Source organism: Pan paniscus, chromosome 12, assembly GCF_029289425.2.
Source record: "Pan paniscus chromosome 12, NHGRI_mPanPan1-v2.0_pri, whole genome shotgun sequence".
In the NCBI taxonomy this organism is placed as follows: Eukaryota; Metazoa; Chordata; class Mammalia; order Primates; family Hominidae; genus Pan; species Pan paniscus.
In genome coordinates this window covers 67896836-67911842 of record NC_073261.2, presented here as the reverse complement: position 1 = coordinate 67911842, position 15007 = coordinate 67896836, and the positions used below count along the sequence as shown (strand labels likewise).

The window sequence follows — 15007 nt, the reverse complement described above, 5'->3', positions numbered from 1 at the left end:
TTGTTGATATTCCCAGTGCACATTTGGAATCAGAAAAGAAAAAAAGGAAATAGTAACCAGAAATGATAACTGGTCTGAAAGTGCATTTCATCTTCTTTGTATGGTAAGAAAGTCCTTGAATAATAAAATATAATAGGGTATTAAAATGTATCTAAATTTTAATGAGTGAATTAACTTGACACTTAAGATGTGAAATGAAAAAGTCACCATTAATTTGTAAATAAAGTTAAATATTTTAAAAATTATTGTTTTACTCTCCTTTCCATTATATATGTTAATGTTCACGAAAATACAGTATGCTAAGATTTTTTTTTCAGAAGCCATGCCTCTGATTGTGTAATGGAAGTTCTAAAATTGGTAAATATTCACTAAACAAATATCTAAAATCTATACTGACTGCTAGTCTCTATCTCGTCAATACTTTACATTTGGTGACCAGGGAGAATGGAAGGAGTTTCTTCAAGTATTCCTCAGTGATCTCTGTAATGTTCATGACTCTGAATAGGCTCTGTGGGTAGAATACCTTCATACCACAGCTAGTTTATAGTTGTCAATTAGTCATAATGTCAAATACATGTCATGACAAATCTTTTGAGTTTCAAAAAACATCCGCTCTGCTGTTGTTTCACCCATTTCTTCTCCTGCATTTCTTCCCTTAGAGTTCAGCTCTCCATATATCCAGCCTCTCAAGCTCCTAACTCCCTCCCTGTCCTTCATTCTTCTTCATTCTTCCTCTCTTCATTCTTCCTGACTAGTCAATGCCACATCTTTTATGGTCTATTTCCTAAATATATCTTGAACTTGCCCCTTGTTTCCTTTCCGACTGCCATTTCCTACGTTCAGACCCTCATGATTTCCTCCCTGGATTCCTCTAAGCCTCTGGAGTGATCCTCCTGCCTCCAGCCTACTGCTATCACTTTGTCTTCCCCACAGCTATTGGGGCAGTTCTAAAAATGAGATCATGATCATGGCGCCCTCTGCTGAGGATTCCCTTTCCCTTTGTTTTCTCTGACCAGCTTTGCTCATCCTTCACAACGTGGAAACAGCGCCTCCTCCCATAGGCCTTCCCTGCCTCCCTGCGTCCCCATAGCACGCTGAGTGGGCCTAGTACCTTGAGCATAGCTCTATTAGGGCACTGTCAAACTATTTTACTGCGTGTTTGTATCTCTTCCTCATTAAATTTTAAGTTCTTAAAGGTAATGACCTTATCTCTTTGGTAGGAAATATTAAGTACCCAATAAATATTTCTGGAATGATTAGATGGCAGAACCACTGTCTGAAAACATTAACCTCCAATTCAGGCTGGTATTTTTCAATTAGATTTGTCATAAGTTGAACTTGATCTTTTCAATGGTTACTAGAGAAAATAGAAATAGGGAATGGAGAAATAGGAGACACAACTTAGAAAGATGAAAATTTCCCTTCTAATTACAGAGTTGATCAGGAATTTTGTGGTTCTAGAATCCAAACTGTAAAACTACTGCTTCCATCGCAAAGATTCATTGCTACTGTAATGATTTCTTTAAAAACATTATATATTAAAGAAAGGTATTGAAATCTACTCCCTTCCTGAATGTTTTATAAGTATTTATAAATTATTTCCACATTGCACATAGCAGCTTTTTCTCAAACTCTGTACCCAATTTGGATGTTGCAGTTTTAAAATGTAGACCACTTATTTAAAAAGAACATTTCTTTAGCTATATTCTGCAACTATGTATGGACATTATCCATACATGGGTAATTTGTTTTTTTCTGAAGGAATTTTCCTCTTGCTCTTTTGAAGTTTTGGAAGTTTGTGATTTAATAGCAAATGATTGCATAACTTTTCTGTTGTAATGTCGAGTATGTATGTGTTGGAGAAGTTATTTATTTTATATGCATTTGTTGTTTTCTTTTTTATTATTATACTGGAATTTGAAGACAGAGAGAAATTTCTTCCCTGCAGTGTTAACTACAGAAAGGGCTAGCATTATGGAATGTCACTTGACTGGCTCTTATAATGATAAATATTTCCATGACAAAACCTACTGTGAACCTGTCTGTATGCTACAGAAATTTCTCTCTCCCTTGGCTACTACTTTACTTCAAGAAGAACATAGAGAAAATATAATAGATTACTTCTAAACACTCATCAGAAATTAAATAAAACACAGGTAAAATAAAGGCTATCTTTCCCTTTATATTATTCTGCTATCAGTTCTGCAGTATGTAGATTTTATTCATTTTTTTTTTTTTGCCCTTATTCAAAGTTGATGCTCTTGGTGGTGCTATTGTCCATTTATAAATACGCCTTGAAATTCAGGGTGTGTGCCAAAGATATTGATAAGCTAGATTCTTTGTCTAGTGACCATTCATTTATTTATTCATTAAAAATATTGAGTACCCCTCATTGGACATGCAAAAATGAACACAAATTCTGGCCTCAAGTAGTGCAGAGTCTAGAAGTGGCAATAAGACATGTACATAATATGACAAAAGTAAAAAAGTGATATGAAACTCTAACCGCTTCTTACCGGCTCCAGTGCTTGCATGAAGTGTGTGAGTCACTATCATCTCTTGCTTACATAACTACAGGGCCTACTAATTGGTCCCCCTACTCCTACTTCTCACACACCCCAGCACTCTCAACACAGCAGCCAGAAGCTCCTTTTAAATTAAAAGTCAGATGATGTCACTCCTCAGCTTCAAAACTCTGTAATAGCACTCATTTCACTGCCATGATATGTCCCTTCAAACCCCCACACCAATGGCCTCTGACCTTATTTCCTACTACCTTTCCCCTCCCCAGGTTCCCTCAAGCCCCTCTGGCCTCTTTTGTTCCTCAACAGCACCAGGCGTGTTTCTAGTTCTTTGTTCTAGGTCTTCGCCACAGATCTATGTTACTAATGCCCTCACCTCCTTCAAGTCTTTGCTCAGATGTCACCTCTAAGTAAACCCTATCTTAACCACTGCATTAAAGGTTGCAACCCCCTACACTCCCATCCCGTTACTCTGCTCTACATTTCATGTTCCAAAGAATCTATCACCTTTTAAATGCTACGTGATTTTTTTTGTGTATTCTATTTATTGTTGTTTCTCCTTGTTAGAATCTCAGCTCCATAAGGCAGGGGTCTTTTCCTCTTTTCACTGATGCATCTGAAGCTCCTAGAAGAGGACCAGCCCATAATAAGTGCTCAGTAATGTTGGTTGAATGAATGAAAAGATGAATGAGAGTTACAGGTAGAATGTTATTCAAATGTATAGGAGAAAGAGACTTATTCTAAGAAGAAAGGACTGGGAAGGCCTCAATGGAGGTTTATCTAAATTAGATGTTGATATATGAGTAAGGTTTGGACACATGCAAATACATTTCAGTGAAACAGTTTAGCTTGTCATTTTAAGTTTTCTTTTACCTTTAATATTGTCTTGTAATTCATATTCATAATATTTGTGTTAAAGTCAATTAAAAGGGCACATTGAAGATAGGATTAAGTGCAGAAAGAAATAGGAAAACAACTGGTTTTTTTGGTAGGAGAGTATACTTTCCACCTAAGTCTGTATAACAGTTCATTTTGCTTTGTAGTCCAATCTCTCCAGACTAAAAGGAAAAAAAGAAAAGAAAAATTATTATAGCAATCACATCGTCAGTCACCTTCCTCCTGCTCTTTCAAAATTTTCTCAGAGACCTGATGTCCTCAAAGCCTATTTCTATTTAACTAAACATTCATTAAATCCAACATATGGTTTAAAAATTATTTCTGTTATTTGGATGTTTTGCAGCTCTTTAACTTCTTTTTGACATATTTAGAGAAAAAATTACTATAAGTGTTAACATCAGATAATCAGCCAGTATAATATAATGCTAACAACAACATAGTTTAGCTTATAGAGAAATCCTATATTAAAGTGCCTGCCTGATTTCTGCCGCCTTTTATTTCTTACTTAAACTGCTCAAAATGAAGCTTTTACTGCAGCACCAAACACTGAACTCAGAAGCTCAATACTAAAATGGCTGGAGGCCATGCTGAAAATTAAGCAGCAAAGAACTAAGGAACAACATGAAATACTATTTCAAGTGATGCTTTGCTAATTTGGCAAGATACTGTTGCTAAGGTACTGGTTTTCTCTGCCTGCTCGCCTCTTATTCTTTCTTGACCACACTACAGATAGGCTTTTATACTTGTCACTCTACTGAAATTCCCTATACTTATCTTTGACATCTCACGGCATCTGATGCACTTGAAACCCTTTTTTGGTGTTGGTGAGTATTCCTGAACATCACACCTAGGGTTGCCTTCCTACCTCACTGGTCCTTCATCAAATATCTCGGCTGGATCTTCCTCCCACTCCCCCTCATTGCCACCTGAACATATTGGTGTGTTCTGGGACCAGTCTTCACATGTCTTATACTCTGGATCTGCACTCACTGTTGGAGCAATACACTATTCCCATGGCTTAGATCCCATGTACGTACTGATGACCACAAGTGTTTTTCTCTAGCACCTGCCTCTCTTCTAATCTCCAAGTGCTTATCATCATCTAATAGACATCTCAAAATTAGCATGTTTAACACAGAACACTTGGTTTCCACTTAGCCTCACTCTGCAAACCTCTTTTCCTGCAGTGTTCTGTATTTCAATCAATATACCATCACCACTGCCATTTATTCAATTACTTAGGCAAACCCTTGACTCATCCTAGATTCCTCTCTTTTGGACCACACATCCAACCCATTAGCAATTTCAGCTGGCTATATTATCAAAATATATTCCATATTTGGCCCTTCTTCCCAGTTTTCTTTGCCCACCCTATTGAAAATAGCACCCCCTGTGGGTCACTTTTCCTGTTTCACTTTCCCCATAGCAGTTATCGCTATGAATTGATGTTATGGTATAGTGCCTGTCTCACCACGACAATGTGAAGGCAATGTGTACCTGCCTGTTCCCTGGCACATGGTAGGCACTCGATAATTTTTTGAACAAGTGAATAGATGCTGAATAAATATACATTAAGTCTGATTTTATTTATTTTTGCCTCTGTTGTTTTCCCTAATTCTTTTTTCCTCAATAAAAACATGTCATGTTTTAACCACTCTACATGTCCTGTTAAGGGTGACTTAAAAAAAAATTATATTAACCAAAAAATAGTGTAGATGATCCTGGAAAACTTGGAAAATATTCACTGGAAATTGTAAATCTTCACCCATTTATACTCTGTCTGGCATATTATATTAGCTTAAGATAATTCAGATACTGGCTGCAGTTTTTTAAAAAAGGTTTCCTTAGAGATATAGATTCCCATCAAAACCAAATACAAAAAGAACATGAAGCAGAAAGAGATACAGAAAGACAGAATATGAATATTTAGTGCTTTCTGCATAATTTTCATTCAGTCCATGAAGACCTTGTAGAAACTAGATCAGTTATTTCCTATTTGCCTTGACCCAATTCAACCTATAGCCCTTAGGCTGGTCAGAACTGGAACTAGGTTTTTGACAGATGTTAATAGAAAGTTAACATAAAATCATGGAGATAAAAAAGTGAGAAATGAAAGCAAAGTGTCAGCACAGGGGTGAGCTGCCCAAGTATCTATGCACCAATAACCATAAGAAGACAGATTTATGGGCTCCCACTTGGTCTTCTTCATCATCCCACTCACCTCAGGGTCTTCTCACCTTCTTCCTGTGCTGGGTTCTGCATTGATGAACAAGAAATTATAGCACACTTTTTAGTTCTTCCTCTCCCACTGGGGTACAAGTCAAGCTGAACAACTAGGACAGTCGTACCTTTAGGATCAATTTTCCCCTGATGTTTTGGTCGTTCTGTGTGTGTATTTGCTATTAGAAAATTCTCAAAGGAGAATCCTAAGTAATGTCAAAGTGGACCTATGTGGAAATTTCTGTTAGAAAAACTGCTCCTCCCTGGAGGAATCATTTACCTATAGCAAAGGCAGATGATTCTATGGTCACTGGGCCTAAGAATGTATCAGTGCACGTGATTTCGAGCAGCCTGCTTGGGTATTTGTTATTTGATTAAGCAACTGTCTAGATTTTTTGAACCAATAATTTATTTAATTTAAACTAATCTGAGGGGTTGGTGGAGAAGCCAGTCTGAGTCAGTGAAAATAATGAATTGTGATTAAAAAAAAAAAAAGCAATTTATTTTCACTCACAAAAACCTAGCAGCTAATACTTTTGTCAAGTAGAGATCCTGCCAGATCCAAAAGATAAGAATTGCTTTATATACAAATGATCATGCCAAAAGACTAAAGAAACAGTTGTGTTGCATTAAAGAGGTTAGTACATATGCCCCTAAAATCTTATTTTTTGGATTGATATAAACCAATCCCAACTATTTCTTAATTTTTACAAATTTAAAATTATAATAGACAAAGAATTTGTAAACCACATGTTTGAACAAAACTCTGGGACACACAAACTGAAAGGTAAGGGCAGAATATTTTAAATTAAAGGTATTTTAGAAAATCTGGACCAGGCTACTACCCCAAATATAAGACACATAGTTAGTTGTAGCCTGTGCCCAACTCTTTCATGTCTGCAAGATTAGAAACTGAGGCCAAGGATGTAATGTGTTTCAATTATGATAATTATAAAATTTCTTTTCTTTTCTATTTTTTTTTTTTTTTTGAGACGGAGTCTTGCTCTGTCGCCCAGGCTGGAGTGCAGTGGCGCGATCTCGACTCACTGCAAGCTCCGCCTCCCAGGTTCACGCCATTCTCCTGCCTCAGCCTCCCGAGTAGCTGGGACTGCAGGCGCCTGCCACCACGGCCGGCTAATTTTTTGTATTTTTAATAGAGACGGGGTTTCACCGCGTTAGCTAGGACGGTCTTGATTTCCTGACCTCGTGATCCGCCCGTCTTGGCCTCCCAAAGTGCTGGGATTACAGGCATGAGCCACCGCGCCCGGCCGATAATTATAACATTTCTGATGGATATAGGTGAAAGTAAGTTTGAATACAACCCACCCAAAACAGTGTTTGAAGATGTTTTCCTCAACCGTTCTTCCTATTTTATACTTTGTTGTATTTACAAACTGCTTCAAAGTTTTGCTTAAGTATATCTATTAGATTATGTGACATTTACATGATAGGTTTCATAGGTTTTTAAAAGTCATTCCTTCTATTTATTAATTCAGTGAATACAAATCTGTCATGATGCATTGATAATCCCCTTAGTTTTTATTATTTTGTGTTGAATATATTAATGTTTCCCTTCAAACTCACTTTTTTAACTTCATTATAGGTGTGCTCATTCTTTTTTGTTGTACTGGTTTAAATGCGCAATTAAAATTAATTAAGTGCTTTTGTCCAGAAGTTTTCTTGTGTTGTAATAGCTGTAAGGTTAAATTGGGCTGGGAGTGGTGGTTCATGCCTGTAATCCCAGCACTTTGGGAGGCTGAGGTGGGCAGATCACTGAAGGTCAGGAGTTTGAGACTAGCCTGGCCAACGTGGTGAAACCCCGTCTCTACTAAAAATACAAAATTAGCCGGTTGTGGTGGCGGGCACGTGTAATCCCAGCTACTCAGGAGGCTGAGGCAGAAGAATTGCTTGAACCCGGAAGGCAGAGGTTGCAGTGAGCCCAGATCACGCCACTGCACTCCAGCCTGGGCAACAGAATGAGACTCCGTCTCAAAAAAAAAAAAAAAAAAAAAAAAAAAAAAAAAAAAAAAGATTAAATTGAAGAGCAAAAGAAAGATTCAGTTTGAAATCACTACAGTCTATGGCTACTAGTTTTCAATTCATATGTGAGTAAGTATATTTCATAGTTTTAAAACTCCACACATGATTCTTTTATGTCACATGTTTTAAATTAGGCACAATAATGTGTGTGTTAGAAACCTACTTGGAGTTAGTTGATGCAGAGATGTTTGGGGACTTCACATCCATTTTCTAATCTCTAGTTCTCATATACTTCCTAAACTTGGAAAAATTTTGCATTGTACAAGCCATGAAGAAATTTGAATGTTGAAACAATTATTCTTTTCTTTTTCTTACTTCTGTGGAAATTAAACAACAAAAAAACTTTGTTAATTCAAGACTGTATTATGCCTGAGGTTTTAAATACACAAAAGTCAGTAAAATAAAAGTGATGGTTCCTAGAGCAAGTATAATTCAGCTATATTGCACATATATATTAAAGCATAAAAGTTAACACCATATGTACAAAATACTACACGGGCCCATTTGTGTCACAACTGATAAATGCACAACTCCTATAGGAGCTGTGAGCTCTTATAAGAGCCCAAGATTTGAGTCCCAGATATGAGAGAGGTTTAGGTACGGTTGTGAGAATACTGCTGCATTTCTTCTGTAAATTTTAAATTTCAACCAGAAAGCTGTTGAAGCTAAAATTTCATTAGGGAAACAGTGTTAGCACTTCTGATTTTTACAGTCACAGATTTCTTTGTATATTATAAATTCAGAATGGTCTTTGCCATTTATTGGTTGTTGCTGGTCATTTATTGTTTTCAACAAATATTTATTGAGAATTTACTAGGTACCAGATTACCCTAGACACTTGGGTCATCAGCAAACCAGACAGTAATTCTTGCCCTTGGGAAGCTTACATTCTGGTGAGGACAGGCAGACAGTAAACATAACAAATAAGTATATTATAAAGTAGGGTAGTAGTTGTTAAGTGCAATGAAAAAAAAAAGAATAGAGAAGAGGTATACAGAGGACAGGAAGTTGGTGGATACGTTGCAATATATTAAAATAGGGAAAGAGGTGAGAAAAGGCTGGAAGGCCATAGGGAGTCAGCCAAGTTCATAGACAGAAGATGGTTTCAGGCAAAGTGAACAGCTGGAGCAAAGGCCCAAAGGCAGGAACATATCTAGCATATTTGAGATGCCGCCTCAGTGTGGCTAGAAAGGCCTGAATGAAAGGGAGAGTAGTGGGGGACAGTATCAGAGAGTTAACAGAACACTGGCTCATGAAGGGCCTGCGGGTCATTGTCTGGATTTTGACATTTTCATTTGAGCAAAAGGGTGTAATCCCACAGTTTTAAGCAGAGAAGTGACATGATATGGTTACTTCTAAAAGGGTCACTCTGGCTGTTTTTGTTGAGAGTAAACCATGCAGGGACTACAATGATAGTATGGAGCCTCATTGGAGAATCAGAATAATCCAGGCTATATGCTTGAACCAGGCTAGCAGCAGTGGAATGGGGAGAGAAATGTTATGTTTTGGAGCTAGTCTGAAGGTAAAACCAACAGGATTTCCTAATGAGTTGAGTGTGGAATGTGGCAGTTAGAAAGAAATAAAAGGTGACTACATACAAAGTTTTTGGTTCAAGCAACTGGAAAGATTATGTTGCCATTATCGTAGATGTATAATTGTTGGTGAAATATGTTTGGGAAGGAAGATTATTTCAGTTTTGGACTTGTTAAATTTGAGATATCTTTTAAATATCCAAGTGGTGATGGAATCATTGCATCTAAGAGTGTGAAATTCAAGAGAAAAGTCTGCTGGACCTGTAGATTGGGGAGCCATGAGCTTCTAGATAGTATTTGAAGCCATAGGTCTTATTGAGGTCATCAAGAGGGTATAGATGGAGAAGAGAGTAAGGCCCTGGAGCCCTCCAACATTAAGAGGTCAGAGGAAAGAGGAGGAACCAACAAACGAGACTGAGAAGAAATGACCAGTGAAGGGAGAGAAAAATGATCAACTGGGTCAAATGCTGCGGATAGATTAAATAATCTAAGAACTGATCATTGACCACTGAATTTAGCAACGTAGAAGTCATTGGAGACCTTGATAAGAGTAGTTTCAGTAAAATGGTGGGGACAAAGCTTGATTGTAATGGTTTAAGTGAAAAAATAGAGAATATGTTTATGCCCAATACTTTTGATATATTTTGCTGAAAAGAGGAACAAGGAAATGGGATACTTGGTGAAGGCAGTGAGATCAAGAAAGTGATATGCTGGTTATAAGTATTTAACAACCAGCTCTCTGGCAAAAATAAAAATTCTAAAGAAATTTTGAGTTGTAGCTTTTGCCAATTTCAGTAGTGCAAATTCTCCTATTATGGCTGATTTTACTGAACACAGAGTTGAGAAGAGTTGGGCACAACTGGCTTTCAAGGGCTGGAGTGAGCCAGCTCCAGGACACTACTGGGTAATAGAAATTTTGTTTTGTTTTAAAATGAAAGAAAAAAGTAGTTTGTATATCTTAAAGGGACTAATTCAATAGAGATTTAAAATTTGATGATCTAAATAAAAAAGGGGGTGAATTTCTGGTTGAAATTTTCCATAGTAGGTGAGACGGGATGTGATGCAGTGCACACATAGAGGGATCAGCTTTAAATAGAAACCTGTATAGTTCATCTTTGTTAATAGTGGGAAAGCCAAAGAATATAGTGAGTATTCTGTAGGTTTTTTGGTGACAGGAGCCTCACTGTTTATTTGTATGGAAGAGAAACCCACCTAAAATAAATTAAGCCTTTAAAAATAATGAATATTTGGAAAGATATAGTGATAGCTCAGAAAACCTAATGGGACTAACTGTAGTTGAGCCTCATGAGGAAACTTACGTCTTTGTTCTTAAGTTTTAGACATATCCTTCTCTATCTCTAGAGAATGAATTTCTTTCCTTCATTTTTGCATGTTCCAAATTCGGCTTCCCTGTTCAAGTGTCCAGTAGAGAGAAGCAAACTGCAGATAAGAGAACCTGTTACCTAACTTGTGTCAGTCTCCACCTGTGGTCCAATCAGCTTATATCAGAGGGCAGGAGCTACTGACCAGTTAGCAAAGAAGATTCATTTTAAGGGAATGGGGTGGGTTCTCTGGGCAGGATAGGGCTAAGGATGAAAACATAGACATCTTCAATATGGTCATTAACAGTTTGGGGAAAGTATTGAATGAATGAATATCTTCTGTGTCATTCATTTTTTTATTCATTTATGTATTCATCAATTAATTATTTATGAGCTACTATGTGCCAATCATTGTGGTATACAGTGGAGCTATGAAGATGAATAATTCTTCTCCCTATCCTAAGAGCATTTCCATTTTTCTAAGGTGTTTACAGTCTTCCTCAGTATGAAAATGATAGTGGTGATAGCACTGGTTGATTATGTCTTAAAGATCAAATATTGAAAACATTTTATACTATTTTTGATACAAACATTAGTCATTAGCCCAAAGACATCACGTACCTACAAGGCATTTGTTAAAAATCATTTATTGCCTTTTTTTTTTTTTTTTTTTTTGAGACGGAGTCTTGCTCTGTAGCCCAGGCTGGAGTGCAGTGAGTGCAGTGGTGCCATCTTGGCTCACTGCAAGCTCCGCCTCCTGGGTTCACGCCATTCTCCTGCCTTAGCCTCCCGAGTAGCTGGGTGGGACTACAGGCAGCCGCCACCACGCCCAGCTAATTTTTTGTATTTTTAGTAGAGTTGGGGTTTCACTATGTTAGCCAGGATGGTCTCCATCTCCTGACCTTGTGATCCGCCCGCCTTGGCCTCCCAAAGTGCTGGGATTACAGGCATGAGCCACTGCGCCTGGCCTTATTGCCATCTTAATCTCTTATTAAAAAATGAATTATTTTTGGTAATTTTTTTATAGTTGGTTTCATAGATTGTTTTTTTGTGAGAAAAGGAGCATGAATTCCTTGCTTTCATATGCTAAAAAAGTTATATTACCTCATGCTGATATTTAAAATAATTCATTTGTGTTTCATATTAGTTTTTGAATCATCTAACATATGTACACTGTTAAAGGCTTAAACATTATAGGAGAGAATGAAATTAAAAGTTAACATAACATCTAGCTCCCTGAGCTCTTCTTCCTTAAACCTTCTAGTCTCACTTCACCGAAAGAAATACTGCCAACATTTCTTATGTAGACTTTGGGAAATGTTTAATGTATATTTAAGATATTTATACACATATAGTACGGTCCTAACTTAGGATTGAAAAGCACTTGGCGTTTGTTCTTTGAAATTCCCTGCATATATTTCTTCTTTAAAAATACTTATGTTATTGGATAAGAAATAACGAATCCCAACTTTTCCTCCTGAACAGACCTGAGACAGAGATCCTAAGTAGCTGAATTTCATCTTGTAATACTAATCCCATTTTACTGAATTGTGTTTCAGAGAAGCTTGTCACTTGTCCATGCTCATATAATTAACAAATGACACAAGTGAGATTCAAAACCATGCTCACATTATAATGGACTCTACTGTCTTCCAAATATTCTTGCCTCTTAATGATAAACAACTATATTATTTCTTCATGAATTTTTAAAAAATGTTATTTTTCCAAGCTTTTGCAAATGCCTGTTAATAACAGAGGTGTCACCTTTGAAATATTATGCTCTTTATGGCAATGAAAATAACTGCAAGCTTAATTTTTTAATTTAAAAATTTTTATGTTTCCATAAATGCAGAACATTTTGCAATTCAGAATCCTGGATCTGATTATTTCGAAAAAATGTATTGGGGCTGTTTTCCTGAAGGATACTTTACTTTTTCATGTGGTCTTTGGTTGCCAAAGTAGGTTGACAGATTCCCTCTCATACCTTCCTATAAGAACAGCAGCAGGTGGTGGTCTTGGAAAGAGGGGATGCATATTTTTAAGCATTTTTTAAAGCCAAGTATTCTGGCAAATAATTTCTCTCTTGGCTGAATACTTGAGCCCCAGCTTTGATATGTTTGTTCTCTCTAAAAAAAAAAAACAACAAACAACAACAACAAAGCACACACACACACAAAAACCAGTATCCTCTAATTCCTCTATTTAAGGCTGGAAAATAGAATAGAACCTTAGTATCCTTCAATAAGAATTCTGTAATTTTCATTGCAGGTAGAGAAAAGATGGAAGGGAGTATAGCTCTTCAGAATTTGTCCTTATATGTTCTAATCTGTAGATGATGGGAATCTACAAAGCCCATCATCAGTAAATGATTATTTATTTTTGAATGAGCTGTGTTGCCAGACATAACATTTTTTTTACTATCTGTGTTTCTTTTTTTTTTTTCACAATAAAATTTTATATTCATCCACAAAAAAACATCTTGCAACCTTCGGAAATTGTAGAAAGAAAACAGTGGGGAGCATATCCTTGTGGAGCGTCTCTGGTTGTAACTGGTGATTAGTATTTTGGTCTTTTGACTTCAACCCCATCAGCTTCCATCTTCTTCCTCTTCTCAATGATTGCACTAATCTTCCACTGGCAATCAAGCTCTGCTTTGTCATTGGTTTCCTTGAAGCGTCTGGTTTTCCGCCCTTCAGACGTTTTGATACCATACTGGAATGCAGCCTTGGGCAAAGCCTCTTTGTTGTTCATATACTCGCTGTAGTCTTCCTGGGTATCAAAGTCCCCACGGCTTAAGGTTCCCTTCTTGTTACCCTGGTCCATTTTGCTATAATCCACATCCTCATCACTATCCACAGCCATGTCATCCATCGTGGCTGGACAGCACTCTGCATAACTGTTGGACATGCCAAAGAAATCTCTCAGCTGCTTTTTGTCTTCTGCAATTTTCAGCGATTCTGTGCCTTCCCAGCCAGCAGACCCAGCAAACTTTTCATTGATGGACTTGATCAACTCCTTGGCCGACCCAGGTCCTTTGTCAACGTCCATGGACTCATCATGTACTTTTGGCTTCTCAAAGTAGCTGTGTCTCTTCTTTTCCACTTCTCTCTCTCGGTCCTGCTCTCACTCTCGTTCCCGATCTCGTTCTCGTTCCCGATCTCGTTCTCGCTCCCGATCTCGTTCTCGCTCTCGCTCTCGCTCTCGGTCACGGTCTCTGTCTCCTGATCACGCTCCCGTTCCCGACATCTCTCCCGCTCCTTGTCCCAAGGTGTCTTGATTGTGGAGGGTGTGTAATCCCCAATGTCTTCGAAAATACTCCTGTCAGCCTCAGGAGGTTTCTTCTCTTCCAGCTCCCCTTTATCCTTCTTCTTAAGCTTCTTGTTACGGGTTCCCTGCCTCAGGTAGGAAAGCAACTGGGTAAGCTTGCTAATGACAATATCATTTGTGGTCAGTATGGTCTGGGCCTCCATGGTGAGGCAATCAACCTTGCTGCGGATAAGAGTGGTGGGGATATCTGTGTCAGCTTACTCATCATCCAGGCCTACCACATGGGCCATGCGGCCCGGCAGGAACAACTCATTCCGCTTATATGCTTGTTCTTAAAAAGCACTCGGTAAACATTGCGGCCCAGACGTGTTTTAAATTCAATTTTATTTTCAGGATCCTCATCTTTCTTGGTTTCTTTCTGGGGCTTTTCCATCAGTTCCTCTTCCTCTTTCTCTTTGCTGGCAATCTCAGCTCGTACCTTTTGAAGCAGAGCAAAATCCAAGCCTTTCACGAAATGGGTGTGTTCCATGTCACCACCCAAGAATTTGGACTCCTGGATCAACTGTCTTCTCTTCTCTGCAGCTGATTTGTCCGCCTTAGCAGTGGGGCCAACAGCCCTGTAGTTAGCTGTGGTGTTGATAAGCTCGGTTTCTTCATAATCTTTGTTCACTCCATCTCTCCGTTCCTTGGCACGACCCCGGTACTTCTCTGCTAGCTCTCTCTCTCTCTCAATTTCTTGTTGGCGTAGCTTAGCATAATAATTTTTCTTTTTCCTCCTTCGTGCAGCTAGGTCTTCATCCTCATTGTACTCCCTTGGCATCTCATGGTGACGTGACTTAGAAGGTGGTGCAGAGGTAGGTGCAGCCCTGGGGGTCATGAGAAGTTTCCTGAAGTCTTCATTGGTGAGTTTTGATTGGTGGAAGGAGTGAGGATCATCCACATCGTGGCCATCAGGGGCCAAAGGGTTGGAGAAAGGCTCACTATCTCGCTCCGGCATTTTGTTATCATTCTTCCGCTGTCATCAACAATCGAGTCTCCAACCTACTATCTGTGTTTCTTGTAGTTATATTTTTATTTGTCTGTCTTTGGATAAGATGCTGAGATCCAGTTTTCTTTTGGAAACTTAGTTGTCTGCATGGTAAGGAAAATGTGCCTGTCTTAATAGTTAATGATTAAGCTATTAATCTGGGGATATAAAAAATAAAAA

At 38.0% G+C, this 15007-nt stretch overlaps 1 protein-coding gene and 1 pseudogene across 5 annotated transcripts in view; one reads left to right on the top strand and one right to left on the bottom strand.

Moving 5' to 3' along the window:
• The window catches only part of LOC117979156 (uncharacterized), an 830677-nt gene that overhangs the window by 21550 nt on the left and 794120 nt on the right, over positions 1–15007 (top strand). The window lies entirely within an intron of this gene.
• LOC100992630 (protein Red-like) lies at positions 10864–14860 on the bottom strand (annotated as a pseudogene).